The sequence below is a fragment of the Sapajus apella genome, unplaced genomic scaffold (genome assembly GCF_009761245.1).
Source record: "Sapajus apella isolate SASKATOON/1434 unplaced genomic scaffold, GSC_monkey_1.0 scaffold449, whole genome shotgun sequence".
In the NCBI taxonomy this organism is placed as follows: domain Eukaryota; kingdom Metazoa; phylum Chordata; class Mammalia; order Primates; family Cebidae; genus Sapajus; species Sapajus apella.
The window spans coordinates 46485-59520 of record NW_022437385.1 but is presented as its reverse complement, the minus strand read 5'-3'; the positions used below and the strand labels follow the sequence as shown (position 1 = coordinate 59520).

Genomic DNA, 13036 nt, shown 5'->3' with positions numbered 1-13036 from the left:
TGACCTCAGGTGATCCGCCTGCCTTGGCCTCCCAAAGTGCTGGGATTACAGGCGTCAACCACCATGTCCAACCTAAATATTTTTTCATACTTATTACATCTGCAATAATGTATTTTAGTATCAGGTCTCCAGTGTTTTCTAGGCTGTTCATGAAAAAGAAAAAAAAAGTTGTTTTTTTTTTTTTCAAATTTATTACATTTGCTGGATTTTTAAAAATTCCAAGATGATGAACAGTTTGAGCAATTGCTTCAGGGTTTTCCTCTAATACAAAATGTGTACAATAAGATCTGTGATGTATGTAAAAATACTACAGTCCTCTTTGTAACTGCCCTCAGAATAAATACCGTACTTTGAAGGCCTGTATTTTCTGAAAGATGACTTTACAGGACTTGCACCTATAATGCTTTTAAGTATGAACTTTCTGATGTTAAGAAGTGAGGAGATATTAATGCCTTTTCCACATCCTTTATGTTTGTACATGTTTTCCCAAGCATAAATGTTTTCCTGTGCAATAAGGTGTGAGCATGTAAATTTTACCATATTCTTCACACTTGGGAGTTTTCTCCAGTATGAATGATCTTAGCACAATAAACGGTGACGACCATTTAAAGGCTTTGTAACATTCTTCATATTACTCGGGTTTTGCACCAGTATGATTTCTTTTATATTTGGAAAAATTTGAGGTGTTGTTAAATGCACTGTCGCATCTTTCAGGTTTGTAGTTTCTATTCAGTATAAATTATCTTATGTCTTTTAAGAACTAAAAATTAGGCCGGCGTGGTGCTCACACCTGTAATCCCAGCACTGTGGGAGGCTGAGGCAGGAGAATCACTTGAACCCAGGAGGTGGAGATCGTGTTGAACTGAGATTGCACCATGTACTCCAGCATGGGCAACAATGAGGCAATGAGCAAAACTTGGTTGAAAACAAAAGCAGAAAGTCTGTGCCACATTCTAAATTACTTAAATCACCGTGGAAGACAGTGGTGATTCCTCAAGGATCTTGAACCACAAATACCATTTGACCCGGCAATTCAATTCATTACTGGGCATATAACCAAAGGAATATAAATCATTCTAATATAAAGACACATGCACACATATGTTTACTGCAGCACTATTTACAAGAGCAAAGACATGGAACCAATCCAAATACCCATCAATAATAGACTGCATTAAAAAAAGATGGTACATACACACCTTGAAAAGGAATGAGATCTTGTCCTTTTCGGAACATGTATGAAGCTGGAAGCCAGCATCCTCAGAAAACTAACACAGGAACAGAAAGCCAAACATCATTTATTCTCACCCATAAGTGGGAGGTGAACAATGAGAAAACATGGACACCGGGAGGGGAACAACAAACATGGGGGCCTCTCAAAGCGGGGGGATGTGGGGAAAAGCAAATAGCTAATGCGTGTGGAGCCTAAAACCCAGATGACAGATAGGTGCAGCTGTCCACCATGGCACAGGTATACCTATGTAACAAACTTGTAGTTCTGCACATGCATCCCTGAACTTAAACTTTTTCACATTCTTCACATTTGTAGGGTTTATTTTCCATATGAATTCTTATTTTTTTTTGAGATGGAATCTTGCTCTGTCGCCAGGCTGGAGTGCAATGGCGTGATCTTGGCTCACTGCAACCTCCACCTCCTGGGTTCAAGCAATTCTTACCTCAGCCTTCCAAGTAGCTGGGACTACAGGCATGTGCCACCACGCCCAGCTTATTTTTGTATTTTTTAGTAGAGACGGAGATTTCACCATGTTGGCCAGGATGGTCTCGAACTCTTGACCTCGTGATCCACCCGCCTTGGCCTTCCAAAGTGCTGGGATTACAGGCGTGAGCCACCACGCCCAGTCAAATTCTGTTTAGTATGAGTTGAGAACTGGTGAAAGGCTTTGTAACATTTTTCACATTTGCAGGGCTTCTTTCCAGTATTAATTCTCTTAGGTTTAGTAAGGATTGAGGACTGGTTAAAGGCTCTGACACATTCTTCCCATCTGTAGGGCTCTCTCCAGTATGAATTCTCTCATGTTTAGTAAGGTTTGAGGACCAGTTAAAAGCTTTGCCACATTCTTCACATTTTTAGGCTTTCCCTCCAGTATGAATTCTCTTATGTCTAGTAAGGTGGGAGGAACAGTTAAAAGCTTTGTCACATTCTTCACATTTGTAGGGCTTCTCTCCAGTATGTATTCTCTTAAGTGTAGTAAGGTCTGTGGACTGCTTAAAGGTTTTGCCACATTCTTTACATTTGTAGGGTTTCTCTCCAGTATGAATTCTCTTATTTTTACTAAGAATTGAGGACTGCTTAAAAGCTTTGCCACATTCTTCACATTTGTAGGGTTTCTCTCCAGTATGAATTCTCCTATGTTTACTAAGAATTGACTGGTTAAAGGCTTTCCTACATTCTTGCCATTTGTAGGGTTTCTCTCCAGTATGAATTCTCCTATGTTTAATAAGAGTTGAAGACCAGTTATAAGCTTTGCCACATTCTTCACATTTGTAAGGTTTCTCTCTAGTATGAATTATGTTATATGTAGTAAGGTGTGAGGACTTCTTAAAGGATTTGCCACATTCTTTATATCTGTAGGGTTTTTCTCCAATATGAATTCTCTTATTTTGAGTAAGGGTTGAGGACACACTAAAGGTTTTCCTACATTCTTCAGACTTGTTGGGTTTCTTTTTAGTATGAATTATCTTATGCCGAGTTAGATGTGAGGAACAGTTAAAGGCGTTGCTGCATTCTTCACATTTGTAGGGCTTCTCTCCAGTATGAATCATCTTATGTTTAGTAAGGTATGAGGACTTCTTAAAGGATCTGCCACATTCTTCACATTTGTATGGTTTCTCTCCAGTATGAATTTTCTTCTGTGTAGTAAGGGTTGAGGACACACTAAAGGCCTTCCTAGATTCTTCAGATTTGTCAGGTTTCTCTCCACTGTGAATTATCTTATGCCGAGTTAGATGTGAAAGTGTACAAAATGATTTGCCACATTCTTCACATTGGAAAGGTTTCATTCCAGTATGTCTTGTCTTATGTGTATTTAAATTTGAAAATTTATGAAAGACTCTCACATCTTCATTACATTGATATATTTTGCTCTGGGGAGTTGTCAAACATTGGTTAAGTTCATTATAGCCTCTTTTGTTCAACTTACACTCATCAACACGTTTATAGACTTTCCTTAATTGTTAAGTTCTCATGTTCATATTTATCATATCGCCTCGGTATCACTTTTTGGAAAAAAACTTTTATGTCTTTCTCTGGGCAGAGGCCTTTGGCAAAATGAGAACACAGAACTAAAAAAAAAAATCAAAACAAAAAATTATTCCATTTACTAGACTCAGGTGAATATACTTAACAAATCTAACCTCTAAAATTATACAAACTACATACGCAAGATGACACAGCAAAATACCACAGGTTCTAATTTTTTAAATAAATATATACATGTCACATATACTTATCAAAATGCATTTGTGGAAAATTTATAAATGAGTTAAGTGTGTGCAGTGCCCCTGCTGAGTACAATGCAAAGAGCCACACAGAATAGAAATAAAAGACTTTCTTTTACCCAAAAGAGGTCTTTTTACTCTTCAGTATAACACAGTGCCTTCAAAAGTAAATTGCCAAGTCCTGGTTTCTGCTTTAAAAGTCAAGAAAAATACTGGAAGACACGCCTTCATTTCTCACCTCTGTGGTTCTTTCTTGACACAGTTTTTTGTCTCCCATGACATAAAGTGCTGAAAGAAACAATGGTATACTTTGGCATGACAGTTCGAGTCTGATGAGATTGAAGGTAAATGTTACAGCAGCAGAGAGACTGCAGCACCACAGGCAAGGAACAGGTGTAAGAAATGGTTAGGATTAGGAAGAAACAGGAATAAACTCTCTTAACTAAAAAATAAACACCAACTTTTAGATAAGAAACATCCTGAGAACACATTTGAGTCTCCTAGAATCTCTAGCGAAGACAACTGGTTTCAGACTATGCCAGGAGAAAGCAACATTATAAATACTGTGAAGATAGCATTTTTGTTTTGTTTTGTTTTTGGGATGGAGTTTCACTCTTATTACCCAGGCTGCAGTGCAATGATGCGATCTCGGCTCACCAAAACCTCTGCCTCCCAGGTTCAAGCAATTCTCCTGCCTCAGCCTTCAGAGTAGTGGGATTACAGGCATGTACCACATGCCTGCTAATTTTTTATATTTTTAGTAGATGGGGTTTCTCCATGTTGGTCAGGCTGATCTCAAACTCCTGATGTCATGTGATCCGCCTGCTTCAGCCTCCCAAAGTGCCGGGATTACAGGCATGTGCCACCGCGCCCGGCTGACAGGTAGCATTTTTAAAATGTCCAAATCTCAAATCAAAGATTACAATGTATACAAAATATTACGGCAACATGGCCCCATCATAAAAATTAGAAAATTTTCAGAAAGCAATCATTAAAAAATAAAGATGTATAGATTAGTTTTAGGAATGGAAAACAAAGTAAATAACACTGTATCAGTGAAAAAGAAACAATTACTGAAAATCAGACAAATAAAAATAACACCAAAATTTTAAAAAATATCAAAAAACAAATTGTGGAGGTAAACTTAAAAATAACTGAAAAATTCTAATAGCAAGAAAAATGATATAAAAAAGAAGTTCAAATAACAAACTAGCAGCTGGGTGCAGTGGCTCACACCTGTAAATAATTCCAGGACTTTGGGAGGCTGAAGTGGGCAGATCACCAGGTCAAGAGATCGACACCAGGCCAACATGGTGAAACCCATCTCTACTAAAAATACAAGAATTAGCCGGGCATGGTGGCATGTGCCTGTAGTCCCAGCTACTCAGGAGGCTGAAGCAGGAGAATTGCTTCAACCCGAGAGCGGAGGTTGCAGTGAGCCTAGATTGTGCCACTGCACTCCAGCCTAGCAAAAGAGCAAGACTCCATCTAAAAAACAAACAAAAAAGAAAACAAAAACCTAGTCTACACAAGATATTGTAACAGACACATATATGAGCACAATTTCAAAAGTCACAGATAAGAAAGTCTTAGAACCTGCAAGACAAAAGTGATGTGTCATTTATAAGCATAGTCTTCTTATAAAATAACCTGTGAATTTGTCAATGTAAATTCTGCAGGCCTCAAGGAAACTGTGATACCATCAAAGTCCTGAAAACCAAAATAGCTATTAAGTGAGATGAATGCCATCAGCAAAAATGTCCCACCAAATTTAAAAAAACAAAGGAAAGAAAAAACCTCCCCAAATAACCAAATCCTGAGAAAGTATGTTGGCATTGCGTATACCCTGTATTATCAAAGATGCTGAAAGGGGTTCTCTCCACTGAAAACAAACAACAAAAAAAACATAATGCAAGTATACAACACATAATCATAAGAAAATACTTAACTTTCTGGGCAAGACATGCATATACACAAAAATAGAATTCCTTAGCATCATCATAATGGTGCAGAAAACATTCTCTAACATTTGAAAGACAAAAGCATAAAAATTATTATAAACATTTGTTAATGAATATATAACACAAAAAGATACAATTAGCAACATAAATAACAAAGTTGAGGGCTGATATAATGAGGAAGAACTTTTGTCTGCAACTGAATTTTCTGCTAGATTAAAATATATCATTGTATCTTTTAGAGGTTTTATACAATCCCCAAAGTACCACGAAGTAAATATCTGTATAGATACACAAAAGAAAATAATAAGTGAAAGCATATCAATACAAAAATTAAAAAGACACAAATGAAGACAAATAGAGAAAGTGAGATATAAATATGTAAGAATCAAAACACCTAAAAATTAATAAGTTCTTTTTCATAAAATAAGTATATATAAAATTAACTTTTCAATAAAAACACGTACTTTTAATAAAAGGTTTTTAAGAAAAAAAACTGACAATATCCAACTTGCCTCTCTACAAGAGTCAGTTGAGATCTAATGACAAAAATTACTAAAAGTGGCAACAGTGTAGACATTCCATGAAAATATTAACAAAATGATAACAGAAGGTGGCAAAATAGTATCACATATGCTACAGCTTAAGTCAAAACCTGTCATATTTTATGAAATGTACTTGAAGTCAAAACTCCAAAGAGACAAAGAAGGACATTAATAATGGATTCATTCAGTAGGAACCTACGACAAATTTGTATATGCGTGCGTGTGTGTGTGTGTGTGTGTGTGTGTGTGTGTGACATTAGAGTCCCAAATATATAAAGCAAATACTGATAGAACTGAACTACTAGTAAAACTAAAATACCCTACTATAATTTATTGCTCTCTCTGTGTTCAGTAATAATAATAATACAAGACAGAATACTAATAAGGAAACAGAGGACTTGAAGAAAGTATAAAACAATTATTCCAAGCAGAGGTATTGAGAACACTCCTCAACATCAGTATATCCACCCTTCTCAATAGCTCATACAACATTCTCCTTAATAGATCACCTGTTAGGCCAAAAGAAAAGTCTTTTTTTAAGACTAAAATCTTATGGATTACTTTCTCTTGATCAAAATGAAATAAGTATTACTAGAAAAAAACTGAAAAATTCACAAATATATAGAAATTAAGCAATACAACCTTCAGCATCCTCTTATCGAAAGATCCAAATACTTAATATTGTGAAGATTTTCATACTGCTCAATGTATCTATGGATTTAATGCAATGTTTTTGAACACCAAAAGGATATGGAATCTCAAGAGACAGTGAAGTACTCAAAAAAAAAAAAAAAAAAAAGGCTGGGCATGGTGGCTCACGCCTGTAATCCCAGCACTTTGGGAGGCTGAGGTGGGTGGATCACCTGATGGTGGGAGTTCAAGACCAGCCCGACCAACATGGAGAAACCCCTTCTCTACTAAAAATGTAAAAATTAGCCAGGTGTGGTGGCACATGCCTGTAGTCCCAGCTACTCAGGAGGCTGAGGCAGGAGAATCACCTGAAACCTGGGAGGCGGAGGTTGCAATGAGCTGAGATCGCACCATTGCACTCCAGCCTGGGCAACAAGAGAGAGCCTCCATCTCAAAAACAAACAAACAAAAAACCAATGTTGGTGGCATTATAGTTTCTTATTTTAAAGCATATTACAGGCTAGGCACAGTGGCTCACGTCTGTAACCCCAGCACTTTTGGAGGCCAAAGTGGGGGGATCATGAATTCAAGACCACCCTGACCAACACGATGAAATCCCATCTCTACTAAAAATACAAAAATTAGCTGGGGGTGGTGGTGTGTGCCTGTAATCCCAGCTACTTGGAAGGCTGAGGCAAAAAATAGCTTGAACCTGGGAGGCGGAGGTTGCAGTGAGCTGAGATCGCACCATTGCCGTCCAGCCTGGGCAGCAGAGGGAGACTCTGTCTCGAAAAAAAAAAAAAAAAAAGCATATTACAAAGCTGCAGAGTTAAAACAAATTAGTTTGACTATCAAGGTGAAAAAGCAGACTACTCAAATATAATGCAGCACATATATAAACATTCAGACATATGGTGATATGAAGACTCTTTCATACCCATAATTACTGCTGCAACATTGTTACTGAAAGCCAATAGGTAAAAACAATGCAAATTTTTGTCAGTAAATCATTCAGTAGATATACTTTGAAATATAAACATACTGGAATATTACCCAGGTTTTGAAAAGCAGAAAATATTCTAAAAACTACAAATAAAGCTCAATGACCTTTTCCAAAAAAGTGAGCCAGCCACGGGTTTGGAGAACACAGACACCCGGATGTTATAGACCAACGAGGTTTAACAGACTTGTACAAAACTTTCCAGTTGGAAGCAAAAGACTCTCTCCAGAAAGCACAATATTCTTATTTGTACCTGGAGCATTCTGTTCAAACACACACCAACTCTTATTAAATATAAGAATACTGGCTGGGTGCAGTGGTTGATTCCTTTCAGAGACCAAGGTGGGAGGATCACTTGGGGCTAGAAGTTTGAGACCAGCCTGGGTAACATAGTGAGACCCTATTTCTACAAATAATTTAAAAAATTGGCCTGGCATGGTAGCGCATGTCTGTAGTCCCAGTTGCTTGAGAGGCTGAGATAAAAGAATCACTTAAGCCCAGGAGGCTGAGGCTGCATTGAGCCAACATCATGCCACCGCACTCCAGCCTGGGTGACAGAGTAAGATCCTATCTCAAAACAACAACAAATTTAAGAAGACGAAAATTATATACTGTGTTTTCCAACCAAAACTGAATGAAACTAGAAATTAAAAGCAAAAGTAGGCCAGGCATGGTGTCTACCCTGTACTTTGGGAGGCCAAAGTGGGTGGATCACTGAAGTCAGGAGTTCAAGACCAGCCTGACCAACATGGAGAAAACCCATCACTACCAAAAGTACAAAATTAGCCGGGTGTGGTGGCAGATGCCTGTAATCTCAGCTACTCGAGAGGCTGAGGAAGGAGAATCACTTGAAACTGGGAGGCAGAGGTTGCAGTGAGCCAAGATTGCGCCACAGCACTTCAGCTTGGCAACATTTGTCTTCCAAAAAAAAAAAAAAAAAAAAGCAGAAAAGAATAGCCTTATGTTACCAAATAAAAATTATATACATATAATTATATACATATGTGTAATTATATACATACATACCTATATATAAATATCCCTCTCACAGAATATGGTTAGAACCTCTGATATATAAAACACATATTTAGGAATATATTAGGCTTATTATTTAAATACAGCTGAAGAAAGTGGGTGAAAATCTACAATTCCTTTTGGCCTGCAGCAAATTTAAATGTACAAACTGGGTGCGGTGGCTCATGCCTGTAATCCCTACACTCTGGGAGGCCGAGGTGGGCGGATCTTGAGGTCGAGATAGAGGCCACCCTGGTCAACATGGTGAAACGCTGTCTCTACTAAAAATACAAAAATTAGCTGGGCACGGTGGCGCGTCAGCTACTCGGGAGGCTAAGGCAGGAGAATCACTTGAATCTAGGAGGCAGAGGTTGCATTGAGCTGAGATCGCACCACTGCACTCCAGCCTGACAACAGAGACTCTGCCTCAGGGGAAAAAAAAAAAAAAATTATAAGTAACTATTTTAGTAAATATGGAGTGCCTACTAATTATCTAATTTACTTCAAACATAACATGTAAATTCAGGCATATTGTCCTAAATCTCTGAATCTAAAAATACAAATTTAAAATAGAAAATGAAAGCACAGGCACGGTAGCTCAAGCCTGTAATCCCATCACTTAGGGAGGTGGAGGTGGGTGAATCACCTGAGGTCAGGAGTTCCAGACTAGCCTGGCCAATATGATAAAACCCCATCTCTGCTAAAAATACAAAAATTAGCTGGGCATGGTGGCAGGCACCTGTAATCCCAGCTACCTGGGAGGCTGAGGCATGAGAATCCCTTGAACCTGGGAGGCAGAGGTTGCAGTGATCCAAGATTGTAACACTGTTAGCCTGGGCAACAGAGTAAGAGGGAGAAGGAGAGGGGGAGGGGGAGGGGAAGGGGAAGGGGATGGAAAGGGAAAAGGAAAGGAAGAGAAATGAAAAACGAAAGGAAAGGGAAAAGGAAAATAGGGGTAAAAATATATAGGGAGAGTGACATCAGTAAGATAAAGAAAAAAGGTGCCCTGTTTACTTACCCCCCAAAGGCCATCCCCCAAAGCTATCCCTGACAAAAATGCCTTTCTAAAGGAGCCAGCCATCATGGCTCACATCTGTAATGACAACTACATGGTACATTAAGATCAGAGAATTTCATCAGGTCAGGAGTTCAAGACCAGCCAGGGTTATATAGCAAGTCCCGATATCACAAGTAAGTGCCTTTAAGAGAGCTGTGAGGTCCAGGGAAGGAGCTGTGAAACTCTGCTAAACCCCAGAACTGAGAAGTACTCCTTCTCAGAGTGCAAGTCCTTATTCAACGGGCAAACTACGGGACCTCTGTTCTTGGCTTCAGACCAGGAAGTGGCCCACTCAACTTGGTTCCACTGAGAATTCTGAACTTACTCTGTAATCATCCCAAACTCCTCCCAGCCATAGCACGAAAGAGGACCTGCCCTTCCAGGGGCCTGGAGGAAGACATCTGTTTACAGCCATGCAGCAGGACCGCAGACCTGGGCCTTTACTTCGGTCCCTGAAGCAGTTCCATGACTCAGTTCCAGCTCGCTGAGCCACAGTGCATGACCAGTTCTGCCTACATAGAAACCCACACAGTGACCTGGGAAAATGCTCTCTGGTTCTTAGTGAAAGACATACTCTTCTACATCCCAATATAAGGCCTGCATTTACAGACCTGACTGCAAAAATGTGCCTTAGTGTCTGCCCTACAGAGCAAAGTCCTGAAGGACAGTCACTCTGTCCAAAAATAAAATGGGAATGACATCTACCCAAGCCCCTTATTTATGAGCCAACTAAAGGTGGACCCTAGTGAAGACCCAGGAGCCTGTGACTAAGCTACAACCCCTCTCCACTACAAACCCAGAGGGCATTCTATCACTCTGAGGGCCCAACAAAAGAAGATCTTTTTTTTTTTTTTTTTAAAAGACGGGTTTCACCATGTTGGTCAGGCTGGTCTTGAACTCCCGGCCTCAGGTGATCCGCCTGCCTTGGCCTCCAAAGTGCTTGGATTACGGGCGTGAGCCACCGCACCTGGCCTCTAACAAAAGAAGATCTTTACCTCTTGAAAGCAGTTTATAAAAACCTGAAGAAGTGTTTGCTCCTTCAAATTGACAGACACCGGGCCGGGCGCGGTGGCTCAAGCCTGTAATCCCAGCACTTTGGGAGGCCGAGGCGGGTGGATCACGAGGTCAAGAGATCGAGACCATCCTGGTCAACATGGTGAAACCCCGTCTCTACTAAAAATACAAAAAATTAGCTGGGCATGGTGGCGCGTGCCTGTAATCCCAGCTACTCAGGAGGCTGAGGCAGGAGAATTGCCTGAACCCAGGAGGCGGAGGTTGCGGTGAGCCGAGATCGCGCCATTGCACTCCAGCCTGGGTAGCAAGAGTGAAACTCCGTCTCAAAAAACAAACAAACAAAACAAATTGACAGACACCAATACAAAACTATATTGTGCCCATTGTTAATGCTTCTACTTTAATATAGCACTGAAAGTGTGTGGCAAAAGAATTTGTCAAAAAAATAAAAAATAGTCATTGAAATTGCTGCTTATTATATAATATTATACATAAAAAACCACAAGCAGTACATTAAAATGTGTCTAAACTAATAAATACACACAGTAAATTGGCAAAATATAAAATTACAAGTTATGGTTCCGTATACTTAAAACAAACTACCTCATAAAATAGAGGAAGAAAATCTTATTTACAATTGCATTAAAATAAATTTCTGAAAACAAATTTAATGAAGGAGGTTAAAAGTCTTTACAATTAAAGATATATTAAGAAATTAGAAGACACATAAATTTAAAAATATTTCATGTGTATGGATTGAAAGAATAAATATTGTTCAAGTGGCAATATTGTTAAGAAAACCAAAATTATACACTGTGTTTTCTGACCATAACTGAAACTAGAATATTGTTAAATATTGCTAAAATATTGTTAAAGGGCCAATATTGTTAAGAAGACGAAGATTATACACTGTGTGTTTTCTAACCAAATGAATGAAACTAGAAATTAAAAGCAAAAGTTTTTAAAAGCAAATATTATCCAATGTGATCTATAGATTCAATAAATTCCTATCAAAATTCTAGTGGTATTTTTCTCACAGTAATAGAAAATACAATCCTAAAATGTGCATGGAACTACAATAAACGTTGAATAGCCAAAGCAATATTGAGAAAAATGAACAAGGCAGAGGGACATCCTACTTTATAATTTCAAACTATATTTCAAGACTACAGTAATACAAACCGGATGGAATATGCAGAAAAAATTAACAACAACAAACCCTAATGGAACCAAAACTACTACTCTCACACATTTCAGAAAGGATGCAAAAGAGAACTTAAAAAATAGTTTAACATAGACCTTCTCAAAATTATGCAGATATTTGCGTGTCCCCCAAAATAATGAAGAAATAGTTAAATTGTGCAGTCTCTTATATGCCATAAAGAGGACTTTGGCTCTCACTATAAACTTGAAGAAAGTTCAATGAAAGGAAAATAGAATCCTCAGACCATTTAAAAGCATAAGACAGGAGATGACCTAAGTAAGAGAAAAATTTAAAATAACAACAACCACCACCACCTTCGGCTTTCAGAAACGATTTCTTTTGGTATACAGCTTCCCAAATCACATTTTAAGAACTGGCTTTCTCTTTGACCTTTGGACCTGTCATCTGTGTCACATGTTGTATTCACTCTCACCTACCTGGGGTTTCATCTACCATCTCCTGTCTCTTCATACTCTGGGGCTCTTTTTCTTTCTCCAGATAGGTGATTAAAGCTGGCTTAGAGACAGCAATACCTGTTTTATTAAAAATAAATAACATAACTCTCGCTCATATTCTGTAATTACCAACTTAGTAATGTGCTCAGTAAAGAGAATGTAATAGAATAGTCTAGCAAATTAACCCCAAAATACTAATTTATAACAGAAGTTTCTAAATATTTAGAAAATATTTTAAATGTATAGGCTTTTAATTTCAGTACCCAGTACTATTAAATCAAAAATTAATGGTAGCAATCAGATTTTAAGGTGTGGGCAACAATATTTTGTGCCATTTGAATTTCTGGAATTACCGCTTATCTAGATTGAAGGATACAGATCAGCTCAGGAATGTGGAAAGTTCAGGTCAAGGTAAAACATCATGAAGAAACTCTTTTTTACACAGACAAATTCCCAAGCTTTTCTGGAAAACAGGGATCTGAAACTCATTTGTGGAAAGCATAAATAACCAAAAAACATTCTACAAAGAAATGAAACATTTAGGGTATATTAGAAATTATTGGCCGGGCACAGTGGCTCAAGCCTGTAATCCCAGCACTTTGGGAGGCCGAGGCGGGTGGATCACGAGGTCAAGAGATCGAGACCATCCTGGTCAACATGGTGAAACCCCGTCTCTACTAAAAATACAAAAATTAGCTGG

At 38.4% G+C, this 13036-nt stretch overlaps 1 long non-coding RNA gene across 1 annotated transcript in view; it reads right to left on the bottom strand.

Moving 5' to 3' along the window:
• Positions 1-127: 127 nt before the first annotated feature.
• LOC116545933 overlaps positions 128-13036 on the bottom strand; it is a 13120-nt gene continuing 211 nt past the window's right edge. Inside the window, exons 2-3 of the long non-coding RNA XR_004266514.1 lie at positions 12280-12286; positions 128-287 (exon numbers count right to left, since the gene is read on the bottom strand). This is a non-coding gene — a long non-coding RNA (uncharacterized LOC116545933). The remainder of the gene's footprint in view (positions 288-12279; positions 12287-13036) is intronic.